Below are 23,043 nucleotides of genomic sequence, written 5' to 3'. Positions count from 1 at the left end.
TTAGCTTATAAAGATCTATAGTTTTGTCTTTGTTGTTCTCTCTCTCTCTCTCAGATCATTCTCTCTTGAAGAATAAAGCTGCCATGTCATAAGCAGCCTATGGAGAGGTCCATGAAGGGAGGAACTGAGGCCCTTGTACCAATAGCCATATGAGGATTGTCCTTCCCCAGCAAACCTTCATTGACCACAGCCCCAGCCAACATCTGGACTGCAACTTCCTGAGAAGCCCTAAACCAGACCCATCCAACTAAGCTCTTACTGGAGAGATAATAAATGTTTGTTTTTGTAAGTTGCTAAATTTGGGGGTAATTTGCTATGCAGCAATAGATAACTAATATAGCCACTAAGTGAGGAGACAGAAGAGAAATCAGGTGATAGTTGGAAAGAGAAAATCCAAGAGATCAGAATATGTTTAAAGGTTAGTGGGAGAATTCAATAGAAAAGAAGAAAGTTTAGGGATGGAGAAAGGGTTGTGTGATAGTATGAGGTTCCTAAGAAGGCAAATGGGGTGGATCGCAGGGGACAGGATAGGAGATAGCCATCAATAGCTGGAGGGGCAGTTTTTAAGGGTCTCACACTCAAATGCTCATTCATCTGCCCACTCAGACATCTGAGTTTGAGATCCCACGAGATAGGAAAACTCTGACAAGCTTAATTGGGAAAATGCAAATATGTAACATTAATAACAAGAAAGGACATATTACAGAAGATGCAGATGAGAGTAAAACCACTGTAAGGAAAATGATATTCAACCCTAAGCTGACGAATTTGACAATTCAGATGTGATTTTTTTTTCTAAGACAATTAGTAATTATCAATTGCCAGAATTGTTTCACAGGATAGGAAAGTCAGGATAATAACCATGAGACAAATGGAAACAACTGTCTGAGTAATATATTAAGAAAGATTGGGGCACCTGGGTGGCTCATTTGGTTAAGAGTCTGACTCTTGATTTTGGCTCAGGTCGTGATCTCAGGATTGTGTGATTAAACCCCACACTGGGCTCGTGCTGGGCATGGAGCCTGCTTACGATTCTCTCTTTCCCTGACCCACTGCTTCCCCCTCCCAAAATAAATAAATAGAGGTATTACACACATCTGTAGGCAATTTTTCTTCAAACTCTACAGTTCTGTTGTTAATGTAAGAAGTGACAAGTTATGTGTAATCATTTACAGTTCAATGAATTAAAAACTAAATAAAATTTAACATTCAGTTTCACAGGGGCAATAGTTACTTTTCAAGTGCTCAACAACCAAATATGCCTAGTGACTGCCATATTGGATAATGCTGATCTAGAACATTTCCAGCACTGCAAAAAGTTTTATGGGCCAGTATTGCTCTAAAGAAGTAGATCATTTTTATCTGGTGTAGCTTGTTTCCAGGCATGTAAAAAGGCTGTGAGTATCCCAATTTATCATGAGCAACCGTAATAACTTTGATGCCAAAACACAGCCAAGATGACCTCTTAGAAGTTAGAAACCAATCTTGTTTATAAATAGATGCAAACATTCTGAATAAAGCTCTGGTACTTCAGTTCTGGACACTCATTCAGAACTAATTCAATGTCAATTGACAGTCCGGAAGTGCAAGAATATTTTAATAATAAGAAATCCATTACTATAATTTAACACATCACTAAAGAAAAGGATTAAACCATAATTGTCTTCATAGATGCCAAATAAGTGTTTGATAAAATTAAAGTCATTCCTGAATAAGCTGAGACAAGACGGGATTTTATTTACTATGCTGAAGTATAACCTTCTTAGATATTAACATCATCTCACACCTCTTGCAAACGGTCCAACTCATATTTAATGAGTCCAGCCATTTCAATTAACTTGAAGAATAAGACAAGACCAAGCTTGTTATCATTATAATGTAATATTGCTCTAGAAGTTTCAATCTATAATAAAAGAGTAAGAGTAAGAGGTACAAATAAAGGAAAGGAAGAGAGAATTTTATCATAATTTTTAAGGACAGTGTGGATCTTTACCTAGAAAAGTCCAAGAGAATCAATTATAAATTACTAAGAGTTCAGTGTGATGGTTAATTTTGTCAGTTTGACCCAGCTAAGCGTTGCCTAGATAGCTGGTAAAACAAGATTTTTGGGTGTGTCTGGGTGAGTGTTTCTGGAAGAGATTAGTTGGTTTTTTGTTTGTTTATTATGAGAGTTGGGGGTGCTGGGAGGAGGGGCAGAAGGAGAGAGAGAAAATCTGAAGCTGGGCATGGAGCTGGACATTGGGACACTGAGACCATGACCTGAGCCAAAATCAAGAGTCAGACATTTAACCAACTGAGCCACCCAGGCAGCCCTGGAAGAGATTAGTTTTTAATTCAGTAGACTAAGAGATCTGCCCTCGTCAATGTGGATGGGCACGATCTAGTCTGTCGGAGGCCCAAATGGAACTAAAAGATGGAGAAAGGCCAAATTCTTTCTCTATTGTTGCACTTGGACGTACCACTTTTCCTCTTGGACATCAGAGTTCCTGGTTCTCAAGCCTGTGGCCCCTAAATCTTACACTGGTGGCCCCCTAGTTCTTAGGTCTTTGATGTTGGACTCAATTACGTCACTGGCTTTCCTGGTTCTCAGCAGACAGAGGGTCAGGGACTTCCAGGCCTCCACAGCTGCATGAGCTGAGTCCTATAATAACTCTCTTCTATATTCTTTATGTATCATGTTGGTTCTGTTTCTCTGGAGAACCCTGGCTAATACACTCAGTGATGTGTGAGAAAGGTAAACCAATTGCCAGCAGCCCAGGATGGGCATCACAACCAAGACTGCTGTGTTCTCCAGCTGAACAAAAACATGAAGGAGATCAATGAAACCAGACCCTGATGGGTCAAGACCAAACCTGCGTCTCTCCATAATCATGTCTGAATCCAGACAGAAACATGGAGATTGTCCAAGATACAGAAATGACCAAACAGCCCCTGTTCAGGGAGCCATGATTCTGCTTCTTTACCCCACTTCAATCCTACCAGCTTCTAGAAAGGAAGGCGTCAGGTACCTGATCACAGAACTACCTTTCCTGGGGGCATGTCATCTGGAGCAAAACCCTGCTTCCTGGAGCGATCCCCCAATCCTGGGCATCTTTATAACACCCTCTTGCTGAGACACCCAGGGATCCCCTTGCTGTGTTTTCCCTCATTTCAACGAACGGTAAGCCCAGTTTGTTCAACTACATGCATATTCCTGGAGGTCTTCAGGAATGACGGGTGAGAAATCACACATACAACAAGGACAGCAGTAACAACAAAATAACTTCATCTAGCCACTGACGACTGGGAAAGAAAATACAGGGCAAAAAGGCACATGCACAGATTTATGCATTTTTAAAAGTTCTAGAAGGAAATATAGCTAAACACGAATTGTGGTTACCGTCCAGTTTGCAGAATGTTGAGTGACTTTAAAAAAATGTTTACACATTCTCTGTACTTTCAATGATAAACATATGGTATTTTTTATAGCCAGGTAAAATGTCATTTCTGAAAACGGTGACTAACGGGAGTGAGTTGAAATTCTCAAATGAGATCACTGTGTTCTAAACTAATAAGGGTATAGAAAGTAGGCTACAAAACTAAAAGAATTATCCAGACTTTCAGTGTTCTCCTGCTCCCAGGAGGCTCACGCCTGCTCCCAAATGGGATGGAACTGGGGAGGGGGCAGAAGGAGCTACTGGTAAAGCCAAGTGATGTCCCAGATGGAACAACCCTGCCTGCTCCTTGGGCCAAGACAGATGCTCCTCTCTGCTTCTAGCAAAGCATCACATGGTGTGTTCAGGCTTTTGGGAGCCTGGCCTTGAGTCCGGCCATTGGCAATGTTGAACTTCATCTAAACTCTTCCATCCTTTAGTGTTTAGGAAACAAAGGGTGCTTCCTGAAAAGAGCCACCCTTTTCCATCGGACTTAGACAAGAGTCAGGGATGCCCCCCTTGTTTACCTAAAGGTTAGACACAGACCCTCCAGATTCCCCTTTTGCTTCATCAGTGATTGCTGACCAAACTTTGGTTAAGTTTCTCCCCTTCACCCAGGTCCCTGAACTTTGGCCCATCCTCAACCTGAGCCAGCATACACCCTGGCCTCGACAGTCCCCTTCTGAGAAGAGGCTGGTCCCAGAGTATAATATTTTCTGATTTATTGTCCAATCGAGCCACTTCCCTTCATCCTGTATCCCAACACCTGGTTCTTTCTAACATTGTTTCCTCTTGCTTATAAAAGGAAACTCCTCATTGCCTCAGCCTTGAGACACAGATCTTGTGGTCAAAAGTAATCCCTAAGGCAAGAGCCCCTTCCCCTTCCTTTGCAATAATCTTGTTGAATAAAGTTTCTCCTTACTAATTACAATTTTATTTTTTTACTTGACACTATATAAATATGAAAGAAAACAAAACAAAAGCAAAATGTCCCGATTCTCCTTTATAAAAGGATGGGAGTCAATATGAACCACCACCCATAAAAAGAAGTTCCTGAGCCAACATTTCGTTGAAAACCAGAAACCTCCAAGGATGGACCTAATAGCAGAACACCATAAGCTGGGGAGATGGGGGAAGTTGGTATGTTGCAAGCTAAAGAGAACACGGCAGCATCTCCAAAATCCAGATTCTAAATATCCCCAGGAGGAGTGCCTGGCTGGCTCAGTTAAACATCTGCCTGTGGCTCAGGTCATGATCCCGGGGTCCTGGGATCGAGTCCTGCATTGGGCTCCTTGCTCAGTAGGGAGTCTGCTTCTCCCTCTGCTTATGCACTAAGCATAAGCTGCTCTTCCTGCTTATGCACTAAGTCTCCCTCTCTCTGACAAATAAATAAACACAATTTAAAAATCATATATATATATATATATATATATATAGAGAGAGAGAGAGAGGGCGCACACAGAATAAAAAGAGTATCCATTCTACATAAACTTAAATCTGGAGAAAATAATTTTTCTTTCTCTATTGCACTTGAACTATATATATAAGAGACAAAGTGTTCTCAGAGATGAGTTTTATTGTTGCAAAATCTTTGTGGGATTTCCTTGATCTGTCAGCTCTCTGGAGAGAACATTTTGGAGTGTGTGTTTCTTCTTCCAATCCCACATTTTCAGGCTCATGTTGTTCCGGTGAACAAAAGCAAGACTCTGATTTGGTTTGACATGTTACACAGAGCAAGACATCAGCTCTCCGAGAAAAACAACGTATGTTCCACCCGTAGGAGGATTATTAAAAGGTGTAAAACTTTATAACCATTAAGCAAAAACAGGTTGATCGTTATGCTTATTAAGGATAATTATAGCATTTAATCTGAAGGGCATAAATTGGTCAAGTGAGTAATTTAATCTGGCAGACACCAAAATTATATTTAAATATTACAGCAAGGAGACAAAACACAGAGCTGGTTGTCAGATGGGCCCAAAAGCTTTTTGAACGCCTTTCCAAGGCTCGTAAATATTTCCTTTCATTTCTTATTCCCCTCACCACTTTGAGTCAAGCTCATCTGCAGGTTGTGGCTTTTGGGGAAACTGAGGACTGTTTGCACTCAAGTGTGGTCATAGTCACTTCTGTTTATTGTCATCTGCTGTGAAAACCTGAACTCTGTAGCTGCTCAGGTTTGATATGTTCTTCCTACAGACGAGCAAAGCAGGGAGACATTGGGCCACAGAGATGAGGGTTTCTGAAAACTGAACAAACGACTTGGTAATCTTCTCCGTGGGGCTGACACTTTCTTTATTAAGCACTTTCTGTGGGTCAGGCACTGGGTTTGGCACTTAGATAATGAGATTCATGATCTCATACATCTGTAAGCCACGAATGATCTATTACACCAATGATCTATTACAGATAAAAATATGAGCCCTTGGGGGTCACCTAGATTGCCCTAAGACACACAGCTAATAGTGATGGAGCTAGGTACTAAGCTAGGCGTTTGGAAAAGCACGTCTGTCCACACACGCTTAGACACCTTCACTCTGAGTCCTGGTAAAGGTGTTGTGGTTAGAGATGTGCATGTGTGCCTGTGTGCGTGTGTGTGTGTATGTGCGTAGGCGCGTGTGTGCATGCATGTATGTATGTGTGTGTGCATGTGAGTAGTGGGCATGGTGGTGTGGGGCAGAAGAAAGTTGAGGGGCAGATAAGGCCTTTCAATATTTTAAGGTCTCTGCTAATATTGTCCTTAAGTATCTTGTTTATTTATTTTTTCCTCAGCTAATTGTTGGTTTTCCTGGTAGAAGGTGAACCCTAAGATACCACTAACTTAACATTTTCTTTCTTCCCTGTCTTGGTTTAAAAATTCTTATTCGTTTACTTTCCACTCCTATTTCGCATTATTTTTCTTCGGCCACTACACATCATAAGGGGGCCTATTGACATCAAGATGTCAGGGGTCCCTCTCTGGGTGGGAGCTTGTGGGAAGAGTGGTCATCAGAGAGATGCTGGGCCTAGAACTTAGGGGTGAATACCTGTTTCTGAGTTTTTAAGAAGATTATTTATTTGAGAGGAGAGTGCATGAGCTGTGGGAGAAGCAATTGGAGAAGGAGAGGAAGACTCCCTGCCGAGCAGAGAGCCTGATGAGGGGCTTGATCCCAGGACCCTGGGATCATGACCTGTGATGAAGGCAGATGCCTAAATGACTGAGGCACCCAGGTGTCCCTCTGTTCCTGATTTTAAGTGCTCAGCTGTCCCATTCTTTTTGGAGGAAGTAGGTTAATACAAAGTTGGAGTGGATTTGAGGTTTGGGGAAGGAGAGAAGAGAGGACTGGGGAGTAGATAGTCAGTCTGGAGAAATTCCCGATGTTTTTCGTGACTTATTACTAGCAGCGAGGGTCAGGAAAGCTATTTGTTCATGGTGGGGACTTGAACTGCTAACAATATGGACTCCAAGTTAGGCTAATTTTTTGGAGGAAGGAGGCTCTGTTATCTACTGAGTGCCTGCTAGGTGCAAACACTTTTCTAGTTACTTCGTATCCTCTCTTAAATTTAAATTCATATCAAATCCATTGAGATCAGAACTAGTATCATCTTGTGAAGGAAAGCAAAATCAAATATCAACATCTTTTCTCTACTTGCCTACGGCCATTCAGTCCCAGTCAGGGAGAGTGGGGTCTGTCCCATGTATCAATTCCATGTTATTGGTGAACAAGCTTCTAGAGACGTATCAGATGAAAGCTGCAGGCTGGTGGTGTTTTCTCTCCATCTACTTGTGTGTACTCTGGTGTCAGTGACTCCACTGTCTTCCCCTGGGGAACAGCTGTCCTGTGTATCTGGAGAGAAGGGCGAGCTGTGGACTTAGCCATGGAATGACCCATTCGAGGTTGGGTGTCTAGTCTGATCAGAAATCCTATCCCATTCACCCCACTGCGATGGGCTGAAGAAAAAAATAAAATACATTTTGTTGGGTTTCATAGTAGATGGTTTCACCTTCGAATGTGACAAATACCACATGGCTCCATATTTAATTTCCCAGTGAGATGAGTGGATGGAGTAGGATGGATGGCTTCTGACAGTGCTGGGCAGACAGAGAAGAAGTGTCAGTTTCCATCAGATCTGCATTAAGGGAACTCAGTAGGAATGTAGGGAAACCACCAGGGTCACATGTGTCAAGGAATCCTGTTCCTCCCCCAACACATTCTCAGCAGGATGTTGGTTCTTTTGCCCCAGTTGTCCTTTGAGGCCCCCAAGCTCCCAGCTGATCTGCCTCAGATGAGAGCCATGTTACCCAAGCTATGCTTCCCAGAACTGATCAAAAGCCTGGCTGAGAAGGGAGTTGAGGACATGCTGGCCAGAGGATCTTGGACTGGTTGTCCCTCCAGTTCCTCTTTGATTAGGTACAAGACTCTGGGACTCTGGGAAGGCTGTTGCTACACTTTCCACTGTGTGACTCCAGTGATGCCTTTTAAAGACTGTTCAAGAAATCTTCTCTGTTTTTTTCCTATGAATTTGTATCTAGATATAGAGACCTGATTAGGGTCTCAGTTTCATGGGCAGTGGTATGTACTCTCACTGGGAGGGCCTAATTCCAGTTGTCTCTTTCTCTTTTTCTTGTCCTTTTTTAAATGACCATTGCCTAGATTGATGTATGAATTTTACAGCTTCTTTTGACCACTCTGTGAAGAGAGGCTTGGTGGGGGTCGAGATAGGATGGATTTGTGGTATAATTGACAGGACTTAGGGTTGAGTTAGATGTGGGGGCATAAGGGAAGAAAGGAGCCAGAAGGACCTCCACCAGCTTCTGGCCTTAGCAACTGGGCTAGATGATGCTCTTTCTTGACCTGATTAGGGAAGGACCTGGTTTGAGGACAAAATGAAGAATCCTGTTTGAACACCATTTTGAATGCCATTTGGGATATCTCAGTGGAATCATTCAGGAGGCAGCTGTCTCTGCATCTAGAGCCCAGAGAAGGGGGTGGCTCCCAAGAAGAACATTTGAGAGACGTACGCACAGATGGCACGCAAAGTCATGGGAGGTATGAGATCACTTAGGAAAAGTGGGGAAGGGAAGAGGTCCCAGGATACGGTGGCCTGCAGAAACCACAGTATGTGGAAGCAAGGAACAGCCAGCAGGCCAGGAGGAAAACTGAATGACACTACAGATGCAGGAGAGGATGGTGTCCTACTAATGAGTGGTCAACCAGGTGGAGGGGTGCTGGGAAGCCACCTGAGATGGGCACAGGGAAGGGACTGTTGCGATTATATTTGGTAACATGGTGGTCACAGTGAGCTTGTCAAGACTGCCTTCTGTGGGCTGGTGAAGCAAGAAGCCATAGGGGAGTGGGTCAAAGAGAGAATGAGAGGCGGGGATGTGGGGAGAGTGTGTGTACATGAATCTCCAAGAAGTTCTACTATGAAGAGGGAAAGAATGTTGGGTTCTTTCCTAGCAACTGGCCTCTTTGTTAGCATGTGAAAATGAATCAGTGTAACTGACTGGGCCTTGTTTTTATGTTTGGTTACTAGAAACCGGCACTCAGTTTGTGACCCACTTATACCAAGAATTTAGGATTTTTACACCCTGGCTCCATTTTATGTCCCTACACTTATTTTTCATTCTATTTTGACTCCCTTTTTTTTTTTTTTTGTGAAATAGAAATAGAAAGGAATTTATTTCAGTGAGGCTAACACCGGGAAGACATCAGACTAGTGTCTCAAACACAGTTTCCAAAGTGCTGAAAATACTTCTAGTTTTTGTATAGAAGGAAAATGTAGGACAAAGATCAGTGGGTATGAGCAGATGGGCAATAAAGGTCAGGTTGATCATTGTCTTGGGCTTAATCACATGGGGTCTTGCTGACTCAGGGCAGTTCTGATTGCTTGAGGGGATAGTTTCTTGGTTCCCTATTATGGGATGCTTGGCCCACGAGATCTTTTGCTCAAGTTAAGAGAGAAGCTGAAAAGAACTTAGAAAGTACAGACTCTTGACTCCTACTCTTAACAGTCCATCTTGTTGATTTTATGTACCATGGTAAGATGCCTTAAATACTATCTGCAGAAACCTGAGCATGTAGATAAATTATTGCATAGGCTTGAAAGCACTGTCTGGGTCAAGGACCAGCCTCACTAAAGTTCAGTGTATTTTTAAAATTTGTTTTGATTGCTTGTAACTTCAATTCTTGGCCCCAATTTTATTTTGGGTCAGATCAGGAGATTAGCATCTGCATCATCCTTGGAAACAAGCTCATTCCTCCTACAGCACTGAGATGAGTTGGTGGTGGGCTGGGAGGTAGACCTGGCCCACCTTGCCACTTGACAGGCATCAGCACCTGTAGTCATGAACACGTCCTCCAGAAGCCCTAAGGGATGAAGGCCCACTCAAGCTTTACCATGCATCATAATTGCCTGTGAATCTGGTAAAAATGTGTAGGAAATCAGAATATGTCACCTTCAAATATTCAATCTTGGCACTAGGATTATTCTGAGCTGAACATAGTGGAGAAACAGCAGATACCAAACAAGCTCTGGGCCTTCCTCCTCTATTTGCCTAAGAGCAGAATGTAAATTTCCATTTGTCCAGGTGTCTCCTTAGCTCGTAGCAGGAAGAGGAAGACAACTGTAGACTCACCAGCCGGGAGACAAGACTGATGGAAATCCACATAACAAACTTCACTGAACAGCTCTTGTCTTTCATCAGTTCCCCCAACTATATTTACCTTCCCACAGCTGACCACCCCTAAAAGCCCAAACTGCCTGTCCTTTGTCTTGTCACTTCTCTATAAATTTAGTGTTTTCTGTTAGGGTGCTATATAAGCCCCAAGTTCTAACCACCCCTTTGAGTTACTCATCACTGCGTTTCTCCTGCTCGTATGCTGCCTACATTCATAAACACTGTCTCACTCTTAGCCCATCTTTGTTGGTTGAATTTCCAGGGCATCAGATAGAATTTAAAAGGGCAGAGGGAAAAAAAGAGTGTTGGTTTTTTTTTGTTTTTTTTTTTTTTTCCTCCCTTACAAATTCTTGTCTGGTAGGTCTGGAGTAGAGCCCAGGAGTCTATTTCTAACAAGCTCTCATGTGGTGCTGATTGCCACTGGTCTGTGGACCATACTTGGAGCAGTGAGGACACAGGTCAACAGGAGCTGCCTGCAGGACAACACCGTCATTTCCTGATGGTGCACAGGAGAAGAATGAGGCACAAACAAGTCAGCTGCAAGAGATAGGGAGCAAGGGACAACAGTAGAAAAGATTGTTGCCCCGAACAACGCCTTAGTTCCATTTTTATTAGATATAGACAGTAATCAACAGAAGAGCCAAAGAAGGTTAAACATTAATCATATGCCTTGTAGATAAACAAGACGGAAGGCAAAATATGTCTGGGCAGTATAAAGTTTATGGTTGAGCAGGCACATTCAAAGGACTTATCTAATTAGCCATAGGTGTTCTGGGGGTGGGGGAGGGGAGATAACGGAAAAATGAAGCAGGTGGCATTCCGCCATGAGCGGGCCGGGTGTTCCTAGTTGCTTGGCTTCCATGCTGCCCTGAGTGAGCCGGGCATCCCCAGCTGCTCCGCTTTAAGGCCATATATCATCCTCTCCCCCAGAGGCCTGTTGCCAGTATGTGTTTTTCTTAAGGCTATATGTACACATGCTTGGTAAATAGTAGAATTTTTCATGGGTTATATTTTAAGTAATACATTGTTCTGAGGGACAGTTACACAACACATCCAGCCCCTCTGGATTTCTGAAATGTGCCTTCATCTGAGATGATGGACCATATTCATCTGGGAGAAGCAAGAGCCACAGAGCTTAATTGGAGAGCCCACCTGGATTTGTACCAGGGATTAGAAGGCACAGGTTTATTTGTGAGAATCACTTAACCTTCCAATCTTGTCTACTGAAAACTGAGAGCCAGATGCCATTTCAGATTCCCGGCTCAGATTTGCATCAGTAGCATTGGAGCCGAGTGTTTGCCTACTCTCTCCCTTTGAGGAATCACACGCTAATCACTGTATGTCGTTTGAGGCAAACTGCTGCTCACCAGTGGCTTTGGAGGATCTTCTTGCTAAGAATAGTTTGGTGGTGGTGCTTCTTGGTGTGGGGGTGTGGCTGTGAGGATTAGCTCATTAATTATGCAGACAGCTGTCAGCTGCAACAGTAACTAGCAAAGCCCCTGACAGGAGAAGGATCCAAGGTATCTTTCAGACCAGGGTTGGGCTTAGTTGCTGCATTCCTAGAGGCAGGAATGCCTCGGGAAGCCCAGAGCCCCGGGAGACATCAGCCTGAGATGGACTCTACCTGTCCTTTCCTTCTTGGGTCCACTGGCTCCAACTTGGTCCCGAGAGAGCGGTGCAGTTTCCCCTGGTCCTTCTCATGCACTCTCACTTTGTTAAAGCAGCTTTGTTCCAAGAGGATTTGTAAATTAATCTGTCACCGTGTCACCATGGCAACATACTTATGTATCTCAAACGCTATGAGCCCAGGGGGCCAGGATTTGAGAAAGGACTTTACCCAGTGCCCTAGCTGGTGATTAACAAAGGTTTATGCTGTAGAACACACAAGGCGGGCTGGTTGGCTCCCAGGCAAAGAAGGCTTAGGGACCTGGTGTCCAGTTGTCCTCCTTTAGAAGGGACTGAGTTTCATTAAAGCATCGAGGACCGGCAGATCCCTTCTGGCCTTAGGGGACATATAATAATCTCCCAGGGGCACAAAAGAGAAACCCAAAGGAATGGGAGAGTGAGAACTTGCATTTCCAGCACAGTGGGGGGCACAGATGATGTCAGACAGGAAGGCTAAGATGGGTGAAGAGTATAAGCTGGAGGTCGGTTGGGGAACAAGCAGGGTTCTGTTCCCCTCCCGGCTGCACCACTCTCCTCTGCGCTGCTCCCCTCTCCTTCCTCCTCATCCATTGATTTGACAGTTTGGGGAGGGACCAAAGATGCAGAAGATTGATTCCTCTACCTCAATGCTTGGGGCATTTACTAGTCCATATAAGACCTCTCTCCTGTTTCTCTCTCATCCCTCACTCCACACCTATCTCCCTCCCTATTCTAGATGTTTCTGATTGGACTTCCTAGAAGCAGAGCTGGAGACAGATTCTTGTTCAGTGATTTATTACCGGAGAGCTCTTAGGAAATACTGGCCAGGTGAGCAGGGCAGGGGAAGGGGAAGACAAGGGTTCCAGGGATGGCTTGCTCCAGCCACATCCCATGGGGTGGGGGATGGGGAGGGACTCTAGGGCATGAATGGCTGAGGCAAGGAAGCAGGCCTGCGGTGTGCATCTGCCAGGTTGGGGGCTGCCCTTGAGGCCCCTCTCCTTAGCCCAGGGCCATTCTCCAAAGAAATAAGGCAGTGGGGCAACACAGAAGCCAATACTCGCAGTGCAGGGAGAGGGCTGGGGACCCCAGAAAGGTGAAAGAGTCGGGTGGGACGCCACTGGCTGCAAAAGGCAACCTCCAGGATGCGTTTAATAAATGTCCGCATGTGGCTAGTGATTCTTATAACATGAACAGTGTTCGTTCATACAACATCTCCCGAACCCCTAGTCTCTATCTTGGGCTATTCTAAGAGCGAGGGGGTTGGAGTTGTGATGGAAACAGACTGGATGGCTCTCCTCAGGGCTGCAGTTTGGGGGAGAAAATCGATACTAAACAACCACTCATCTACAGGGACAGCTGGCATCCAAATGAGAGCGGGGTGAGAAGGAGCCACCCGGATGAGGCCGATCCCAGCGCAAGGCCGGATTCCTACCGGGGAGGAATTTAGGACTAGAGCTGATGCAGCCCTAACGAGGGCGGGGGCTCCATGCAGAGGGAGAAAGGAGCTTTATGGGTTCAGGGAATGGAACAAAGGTCTGTGTGGCCCTAGTACAGCAAGCCAGGGGGAGTAGGGGCCACAGCATAGGGTGCTGGGCCTCCCAGGTTCTGTTTGGGGCTGAGGATTAGTGGGAAGCTCAGTGGGAATCTACCAAAGGCTTGGAGCAAGGAAGGGACCTGATCCCTCTGGCGGCTCAGGGGAGATGAGCCCAGGGAGGGGTTGGGAGTGGGGGCTGGTGAGCTTCAGCCCCTGAAGCTCCTCCTCCCTCGTGGACCAAGGTGCCATCTTTGGAAGGGCAGATGTGGGGCAGGCCACTGGGAGGGTGTGTTCAGAGCTCGGGATGGGCTGTGCTGGAAAGTTAAGTCCCGTAGTGATCTGTATACAGGGGCTACTCGTCACTCAGGGAGAAGGGACAGCTAGGAAGGAAGAGAAAAGTGAGACCAGGGCCAAGGCCCAGGCCGACGAGGGGGCAACCAGCAGATTCTGAAGGAGAAACCACAGAGGGAAGAATAGCACAAAATGGTTGCAGCAATGAACCCTAGAGTTGCTTCAGGGAGGTGGGTGGTTGGGCTGTGGGGGAAGCGGTCAGGTGATCATCAGGCCTGGGGATGCGGCCACAAGGGGCGCTGCAGAGAGGTGAGAGCCGCCGGCAGCTCTCCAGGGGTGAAGCCAGGCTTGAGGGGACACAGGGACGCAGCAACGCATCTAAATAATCTTGGATGGGGAGCCTGGGTGGCTCAGTGGCTTAAGCCTCTGCCCTTGGCTCAGGTCATGATCTCAGGGTCCTGGGATGGAGCCTTGCATCGGGCTCTCTGCTCAGCGGGTAGCCTGCTTCCCCCCCTCTCTCTGCCTGCCTCTCTGCCTGCTTGTGAACTCTCTCCCTGTCAAATAAATAAAGAAAATCTTAAAAAAAATAATCTTAGGGATTTGTGGAAAGAAAGGGCAGCCTCTGGACTGGGATTCAAGGGGGACACAGAGATGGTGGACCTGTTTGAATGATCGTAAGAAGCCAGTTTGTGGGGAGAGGCCAAGGGTGTGGGAAGGAGGGGGGTTAATTGCTAGAGGAAGTCAGCACAGGTGGGAGCAGGTAAGAGGCAGACCACAGTCTCCATTATTTGGCCAACATTGGGCGCACCCACATCTGGGTCTCGGGCTAGGGTTGGGAAGAGCCCGGAGGAAGGGGTGGGAGCATGTAACATAGCGTCTTGGCCTAAGCGTGGGGCGGAGACCTCACCTTCCACATCCTCTTGGATCCTCTCTTCCCCGCTGACCCTGGCAAAAGGTCATCATCCCCCACTGGTCCTCGGGAGCCTACTCCTCCCATCCTGCACCCTGTCTGCCGTCCCTCCTCCTCCCCAGACACAGTCTCTTCATGCTGCCCTCAAGATGACTTTTCTAAACTTTCCCCAGTCCAATAAGAAAATAAATTTGCACCCTGTAAGGAAGGATTTTACTCGAAGTGGTTTTTGAAGGGAGGGGAAGTTGCTATTGCCAGGGAAGTGGGTTGGGGCAATTGGGATTCCGGTAATAAGGAAACCACTCTGTGCATAAAGTCTGGGTGTCTTAAGGGTTAGGAGAAGAGTTCATCTTTTATAGGGAGTATGCGGCAAGGAACTGAGTGTGGGAACACCAGATGAAGGGGTGTGGCCTGACTGGACAGTAAATCAGAGACGATTATACCCTGGGGCCAGCCTCTTCTCCGGAGGGGACTGTTGAGGCTGGCTCTGTGCTGGCTCAGATCAAGGGCGGGTCATAGTTCAGGGACCTGGGTGAAGGAGAGAAGCTTAACTGAACTTTGGTGCACAAACATTTTGTTCCTGTAGATCATGGAGACAACAGTTCAACCAACCATTGATGAAGCAAAGAAAGGGAATCTGGAGAGTCTCTGTCTGGCCTCGAGGTAAATAACGGGGGAGCATCATGAGTCTTGTCTAAGTCCAGTGGGGTAGGGTAGCTCTTTGCAGTAAGCCTTTCTCAGGAGCACAAAAGAGGGGGGAGGATTTCTTATCCATTGCTGTTTCCCGGGAGCACAGGGCTCAGAGAAAATTCAACACTTGTCCCCCATGCATGCCTTTCCCCATCGCATAGAGCAACACACTTGTGCTAGATGTTAGGAAATCTGTTTCTCCATCGACAGCTTCCCAGGGGTGTGGGGCTGCTCCGTGACTTGCTTCATCCTCCCTTCACTGTATGAGTCTGAGGAGCCGAGGCATCTCCTGGGGGTTTGTTAGAAAGATCCAGCTTCTGGATGAGCTGTGACCACTGACGGGGTTTGCAGGGTGACGCTCAAGGTATACCTCCTGCCCATATTCTTCACACCCAGCAGCTTCCCTTCTGCAGACCTTTGCTGTCCCCTAGCCCTACTCCACTGAAGGCAAGATGTTGGTTACCCAGGTGACCTGGCCCTCAAATGATCTCTCTCTCTCCATCTCAGCCTGGCTTCGGGGGCTGGACTCTCTCTTCTCCTCCCATCCTGCTCCCATTGTGTCCTACTTAGTCGCTAAGTCAGGGTATAGCAGGGTTGGGCTGTCAGTGGACCCCTCTACACCCTGCAGTGCCTTGAGCCTATCCCCACCCCTACCACCCCCCACCCCCGCCATCGCAGCTGCTTGCACTGAGGCTGGAGTTGGTGGCCTGCCCATAAACTGATGGTTCTTAGTCTTGACTGCATACTGGTCTCTCCTGGGGAGCTTTTAAAATGCCCATTGCCAAGGCCATGCCCCAGATCAATTGCATCAGACCAGGGCCCAGGCATTAGCATTTTTTAAAGCTCCCTAGGACCACTTTAAATATAAAGAATAGTATAGATTAAAGGTAAGTAGATGGAGGAAAATATACCATGTTAATTCTTATCAAAGAAAGTGGGAGAATCTTTGTGAATTTCAGGCAGTGCTGACTTCAATGTAAGGAGAGTTATCTGGGATAAAAAGGGCATTATCCTGATAAATTTATTAGTTCTCCAAGAAAAAAGCAATCCTTAACAGGTATGTGCCTAACAACAGAGTGTCAAACTATCCAAGGCACAAACAGAACTGTGAGGAGAAATAGGGGAATTCGCTATGGTCGTCGGAGACCCTGCTCTCAGAAATGGACAGATTCGGCAGGCAGAAAGTCAGTAAGGACTGAGGTGAACTCAAGCACACTGGATTTAATGAACATCTACAGACGACTGGATTTAATGAACATCTGTAGATAACTTCATCCAAAAACAACAGAACATACGTTCTTTTTTCAAAATCACACGAAACTTTTCTCAAGACTACATTTTGGGTCATAGCATGCGCTGTAACAAATTGTTAAAAAGAATGGAAATCCTGCAGTATCTTTTCTCAGACCCACAATAAACTAAAAATCAATAATAAAAAGAAAACTGGAAAATCCCTGAGTACATGAAGATTAAACAACACACTTCCCGAGGGCACCTGGGTGGCTTAGTTGGTGAGGCATGGGACTCTTGATTTTGGCTCAGATCATGATCTCAGAATTGTGAGATTGTGCCCTGCATCACTCACGCTGGGCATGGAACCTGCTTAAGATTCTCTCTCTCTCTCTAAAAAACAAAAAGAAAAGAAAAAAAAGAAAAAACAAAAACAAAGAGCCCCAAAGCAAAAGCCCCACACACTTCTGAATAACACACAGGTCAAAGAAGAAATCTCAACAGAAATTTTAAAATATTTTGATCTAAACAAAACAGAAAACACAACATCAAAATTTGTGGACTGCAACAAAGGTAGGGCTTCGAAAGAGATTTATAGCACTGATTGCATATATTAGGAAAGAAAGGTCCAAAATCAATGACCTAAGTTTTCAGCTTATGAAACGAAGAGGAATGGCTTATTAAATCCAAAGTAAACGGAAGAAAACAAATAAGTGGGGGCAGAAATCGATACATTAGGAGCAGGCAACCAACAGAGAAAAATCAATGAAACCAAAGCAGGTTCTTTAAAAAGATTGGTGAGCTTCCGCCGGCAATTCCAGTGTGTCCCCAGGGATGAAATGGCCCTGCCATTCCCCTGTGGGCTGCAGTACGTCTTGGACCCTGATTCTCAATTCCCTCCCTCCCCCCAAACTCAGAGCATGGGTGCATCTAAATTTCCTGCCTTCCTCTTGGGCCCAGAGTCCTATTCCTGAACAGCTGGACCAATTCTGGTCATGCTGACCAGCACTGGCCCAGACTTCCACAGGCAGGCCACCCGGATCCTCTCCCTGCTGGCCTGACTGCCAAACCACTTTTGCAGTCCTCTGGTCCCCTCCCCAAGCCAGCAACTCCAAAGCCCATCTAGTCCTTGAGGGTAACGCTGCTCTCAGACCCCAGATTCTCCCTGCTCCTGTTACTGCATAAGGCGGTCCCACCAAATCCTGAGATGGGACTGCCAAACTCTGCTTTACCACCAGCTCCCTTCTTCCATATCCTGGCCTTACTGATGTGGAAAACAGAAGCAGAAGAGAAATTACTAAATTTCCTTACTATCTACAGACCCTCGGCAAGTCTTTGAAACAGGCAGAATGACCTTCCTCTAGGGACTCAGCTGCCTGGATGTTCATACTTTGCTAAGGGCAAAAGGCAATCTTAGTCCAAACCCCAGGTTCCTGTAAGTCTACTTTAACATATAATGATTCTTTTGGAAACTTCCTTTATCTCTACTGCCCAAGATACACGTTGGCAATCATCCCACAAGCGTATGACCCACCGATACACATCTGAAGGGTCTCAGGACTCGGGTTTTTTGATACAGTAACCAATGACCCCTTTTCCAACAATAGCAAACCCCTTCAAGGTCCTAGAAACCTCGCTTCGGAATTCCTTCGAGACTCACGCTATCCCTAACCCCCTCCCAACTCGAAAGTATATAATGGGCCATTCCTTATGAGGCTGGTGTGGCTCTTTCTGCCCACAGGTCCTGTCCCTGTGCTTTACTTTAATAAAACCACCTTTTTGCACCCAAGATGTCTCAAGAATTCTTTCTCGGCCATCAGCTTCAAACCCTAACATTTTTCCTACATCATTAGGACCTCTCTCATAGTATCCAGTTATTTCGAGTGTTGTCTTGATATGGAAAAGATACTCAAAACAGAGTTTGTTGGAAGTCAATTACATTTATAAAAGGGGTCCATTAAGGCGTTTCTAGGGATGGAGGAAAACCACAGGAGAATGAGACACATTGCCCTGAAAAAGGTTTTTATTTTTCTTTTCTGCTAAAGCCACTATTGGAACTGGCACCATTAATTTTATAAAAGAGGTATCTTGCGCAGAAAGCCTCTAACAACCAGCAGAGGTGATTGGGAGCCTCTGAGGGCTGTGAAATGTGGGAACGGAGGATGCGGAGGCCTGTTGGAGCACGCCCATTCCCAGACATGTTTGAAGCTGCGTTTATCAGATGGCTTTGATCCTCCTAGGCCCAGAGATAAAGACAAGATGAGTGAGATGTTATTATTTATGTTATTATATTATTATTTATACTTAGCATAACTTACATTTGGAACCTCTTTTGTAAAGTGCTTAATTTTTATGTAATTTCCTTTCACCTAGCATCCCTTCTGGGCAGAGGAGGAAGGCTTTAGGCAGTTCTGGAAATCATCACCTTTCTCCCAGTTAGAGTACTCATTAAGCCAGGCCCGATGGGAACGTGTATCTCTTTTGCAGCTTGGCTTTTACAGGAAATTATGTCTTTAGCAGAAGCTTATGGACTTCAGTGACCTAGATGGCTATTGAAAGATTTCCAGCACTCTTCCCTGCTGAAGGTTTATTTGTTTATTTATATAATTTTTGGGAAGATTTTATTTATTTATTTGACACAGAGAGAGAGACAGTGAGAGAGGGACTACAAGCAGGGGGAGGGGGAGAGGAAGAAGCAGGCATCCCGCTGAGCAGGGAGCCTGATGAGGCTGGAGCCCAGGACCCTGGGATTATGACGTGAGCTGAAGGCAGATACTTAAACGACTGAGCCACACAGGTGCCCCCTGCTGAAGGTTTATATATGAAGAACAGACAGGTGGAAGTCACAAGCAGCCTGGAAAAGTGACAGCGAGGAGCTGGCCTGGGCTATAGTCCTGCCAGAGGGTCTCCTCCAGGAAAAGTGATTCAGATACAAAGTGTGTCGCCAGCATCTGTGAAGGACACAGTGGAATGGTGATTTTCAAACCTGAGTATGCACCAGCATCCCCTAGGGGGCTTTTTAAAACTGGGAGGGCTGGTCCCCAGTGTTGAGTTTCAGATTCAGTAGAACTGGAGTGGGGAATGAGAATTTGCATTTCTACTAAGTTCCCAGGTGATGCCGATATACCTAAGAGGCACACTTTGAGAACCACTGAAACAGTATATTGGGTCTTTAAGACCTAAGTTTCTGAAAAGCCAAAAGCAGTAGGATTTCCTAAATTGTTGAGTTTTTTTTTTTACTTGGATAAGAATTGTTTCAATTAGTGTGTTCAAGAGGTAGACCAGAAGTCCTATCTGATTATTTATTTTTTAACAGTTTTTTTTTTGGAAATAATTTATAGATTCAAGGTTCAAAGAAATTTACAGGGAGATCCTGTGCGCTCTTCACTAGCCTCCTCTGATATTAACAGCTTACATAATTCAGGTAAAATATCAAAACCCGGAAATCAACATTGGTGTAAATTAGAGAATTTATTCAGACTTCACCATTTATGCATGTCCTTGTTGGAGTGTGTGTGTGTGTAGCTCTATGCAATTTGATCACATGTGTAGCCTCGAGATACTTGACTGTGCCATCACCACAAGACTCTTCTGGGGTGCCCCTCTGTTGCCATTTTCCTAATCCCCATTTCTAACACCCCCACACAACCTCTAATCTGTTCTCTGTTTCTACAATTATGTTATTTCTCAAATGTTATCTAAATGGAACCATGCAGTATATATCTTTTTAATATCTGCTTTCATTGTTCAGCAAAATTTCCTTGAGGTTCATCCAAGTTCTTGTGTTTATGAATAGTCTATTCTTTTTTATTGCTGAGTGGGATTCCATGGTATGAATGTACCAAGGTTTGTTAAACCATTCATCCTTTGAAGGATATCAGAGTGGTTTCCAGTTTTGGGAATAAAACTGCTACAAACATTTGTATGCAAGTTTCTGTGTGAAAATACATTTGCATTTCTCTGGGATACATGTCTCAGAGTATAGCCCCTGGTCCTATGGTGAACCCACTTCTCAGTGTAAAAGGAAGTTCCAAAGTATTTTCCAAAGTGACTATACCATTTCACAGTATTACCAGCAATATATGAGTGATTCATTTTTTTCTGCATCCTCTCTGATACGTGCTGTTATCACTATTTTTCATTCTAGCCGATCTAATAGAGTAGTATAGAGGTATATAGTCATATCACATTGTGGTTTTAATTTGTATGTTTCTAGTGCCTTATGCTGTGGAACATCTTTTCATGTATTTTCTTGCTGTGTATCTTCTTTAGTGAAATGTTTGTTCATGTCATTCACCCATTTTCTAATTTGATTGTTTGCTTTTTTTAGTTTTTTTTTTAACAGTTGATTTTTGAGAGCTTTAAAAAATATATTCTGGATACTATCTCTTTGTCAGCTATGTAGTTTGCAAATATTTTACTCTCTTTTCATCTTTTTCACAGGGTCTTTTGCAGAACAGAAGTTTTTAATTTTTATAAGCCAGTGTATCAGTTTTTCCTTCTATGTGTCAAGTCCAAGAACTCTTTGCGTGGTTTCAGATCCAAAGACTTTCTACTGTTTTTTTTTCCTAGAACCTTTATATCTTTATATTTTATTTAAGTCTGTGATCCATTTTGAGGTAATTTTTATTTAAGGTGTGAAGTTTAAGTGGATGTTCATTTTTTGCCAGTGGATGCTCAATTCGTCTTACATCACTTATAGGAAAGACTAGCCCTCCTCCTTGGGATTGCTTTTGCTACTTTGTTAAATTAATTAAACATATTTATGTGGATTTATTTCTGGGTCTCTATTCTGATCCATTGAACTATGTTTCTATCTCTCCACCAAAACCATATCATTTTGATTACTGTGGTTAGATAGTAAGCCTCGACATTGGGAACAGTGATACCTTTCATTTTATTCTTCTTTCTCAAAATTGTTTTGGCTAGTCCAGGGCTTTTCCCTTTCCATTTAATTTCAGAATAAGTGTGCTTATATACCAAACACTTTGCTGAGATTGATAGGAATATATTAAACCTGTGGATGAATTGAGGGAACTGACATCTCTATATATTGAGTCTTTCAATCCATGAATATAGTATGTTCTTAAAGTGTTTAGGTCTTTGATTCAATATTTTATCACTATCATTATATCTATACTGTACATGCTTTTGTTTGATTTATAACTAAGTCCTTTATTTTCTTTGGAGCACTTATAAATGGTATTGAATTTTAAATTTTGATTTCCGATTATTTGTTGTTAATATACAGAAATATAATGATTTTGGGAGGGACACATGGGTGACTCAGTTGGTTAAGCGTCTGATTCTTGATTTTGGCTCAGGTCATGATCTCAGGGTTGCGAGGTCGAGCCCTGCCTTGGGCTCTGTGCTCAGCAAGGAGTCTGCTTGAGATTCTCTCTCTCCCTCTGCCTCTCTCCCCGTTTCTTCTCTTTCTAAAATAAGTAAATAAAACATTAAAAAAAAAGAAATACAGTGATTTCTGTATATTGATTTTGTAAACTGTAACCTTCCTGAACTCACTTATTAGTTCTAGTTGTAGATTTATTGACATTTTACACATTTATCTGAGATAGGGACAACTTTATTTCTTCTTTTAGATCTGTATGCATTTTTTTCTTACCTTTCTCCAGCACTTAGATCCAGTATTGCAGTGAGTTAGAGTGGGGAGAGTAGACATCCTCATCTCATTCCCAGTCTTTGTGGAAAAGCATTCAGTGTTTCATTATCAAGTATGATGCTAGCTGTAGATTTTTTGTAATGCATTTTATGAGGTTGAGAACTTTCCCCCCATTCTAGTTGGCTGAGGATTTTTTTTTTTTTAACATGAATGGGTATTGAATTTGTTTCAGTGCTTTTTCTGCAGCAATTGAAATGAGCATATGAATTTTCCTCTTTAAGCTGTTAATATATTGGATTACATAGTTTTAATTCCAGGTATTAAACCAGACTTGCATACCTGAAATAAATCCCCTTTTATCAAGGTTTATTGTCCTTCTTATACTTTGTTGGGTTCAATCTGCTAACATTTTGTTGAGGACTTTGTGTAAGTGTCTGAGTAATATTGGTTTTTAAGTTTTCATTCCTTTTTAATTGTGCTGTCTTAGTTAATGGGGGTAATAGTGGGCTCATCAAATGGATTGGAAAGCATCTTCTACTTTCTAGAAGATACTGTGTAAAAGTGGTATTAATTCTTCTCTGACTGTTTGGTAAAACTCTCTAGTGCAACCATCTTGGCCTAGGATTTATTTTTTGGGAGATTTAAAATTATAGACTCGATATTTTTACTAGTTATAAGGCTAGTCAGATTACCGGTTTCATCTTGGCTGAGCTTAATGTGTGGTTTGTGGGGCATTTTGATCTATTTCTTCTAAGTTGTCAAACTTATAGTGTAAAGTTCATAGTATTCTGGTTACAGAATCTGTTATGATATTCTTTATTTCATTCCTGATGTTAATGATCATTAGTAATTTATCTTTTCAAAGAACCAGCTCACGCCTCCCCTCCATTTATTTTCTCTAGTCTCTTCCTTTTTTCAGTTGCATCAATTTCTGTTCTTCATTTTTTCCTTCCTCCTACTTGCTTTGGGCTTATTTTGCTCTCCTTTTTCTAATTTTCTTGAGGTAAGTATTTAGATTACTGATGTAAGACCTTTACTCTTTTCTTACATGAG

This window comes from Mustela erminea, chromosome 7, assembly GCF_009829155.1.
Source record: "Mustela erminea isolate mMusErm1 chromosome 7, mMusErm1.Pri, whole genome shotgun sequence".
Lineage (NCBI taxonomy): Eukaryota > Metazoa > Chordata > Mammalia > Carnivora > Mustelidae > Mustela > Mustela erminea.
The sequence above is the reverse complement of the archived record's forward strand: the minus strand, read 5'-3'. Positions refer to the sequence as shown.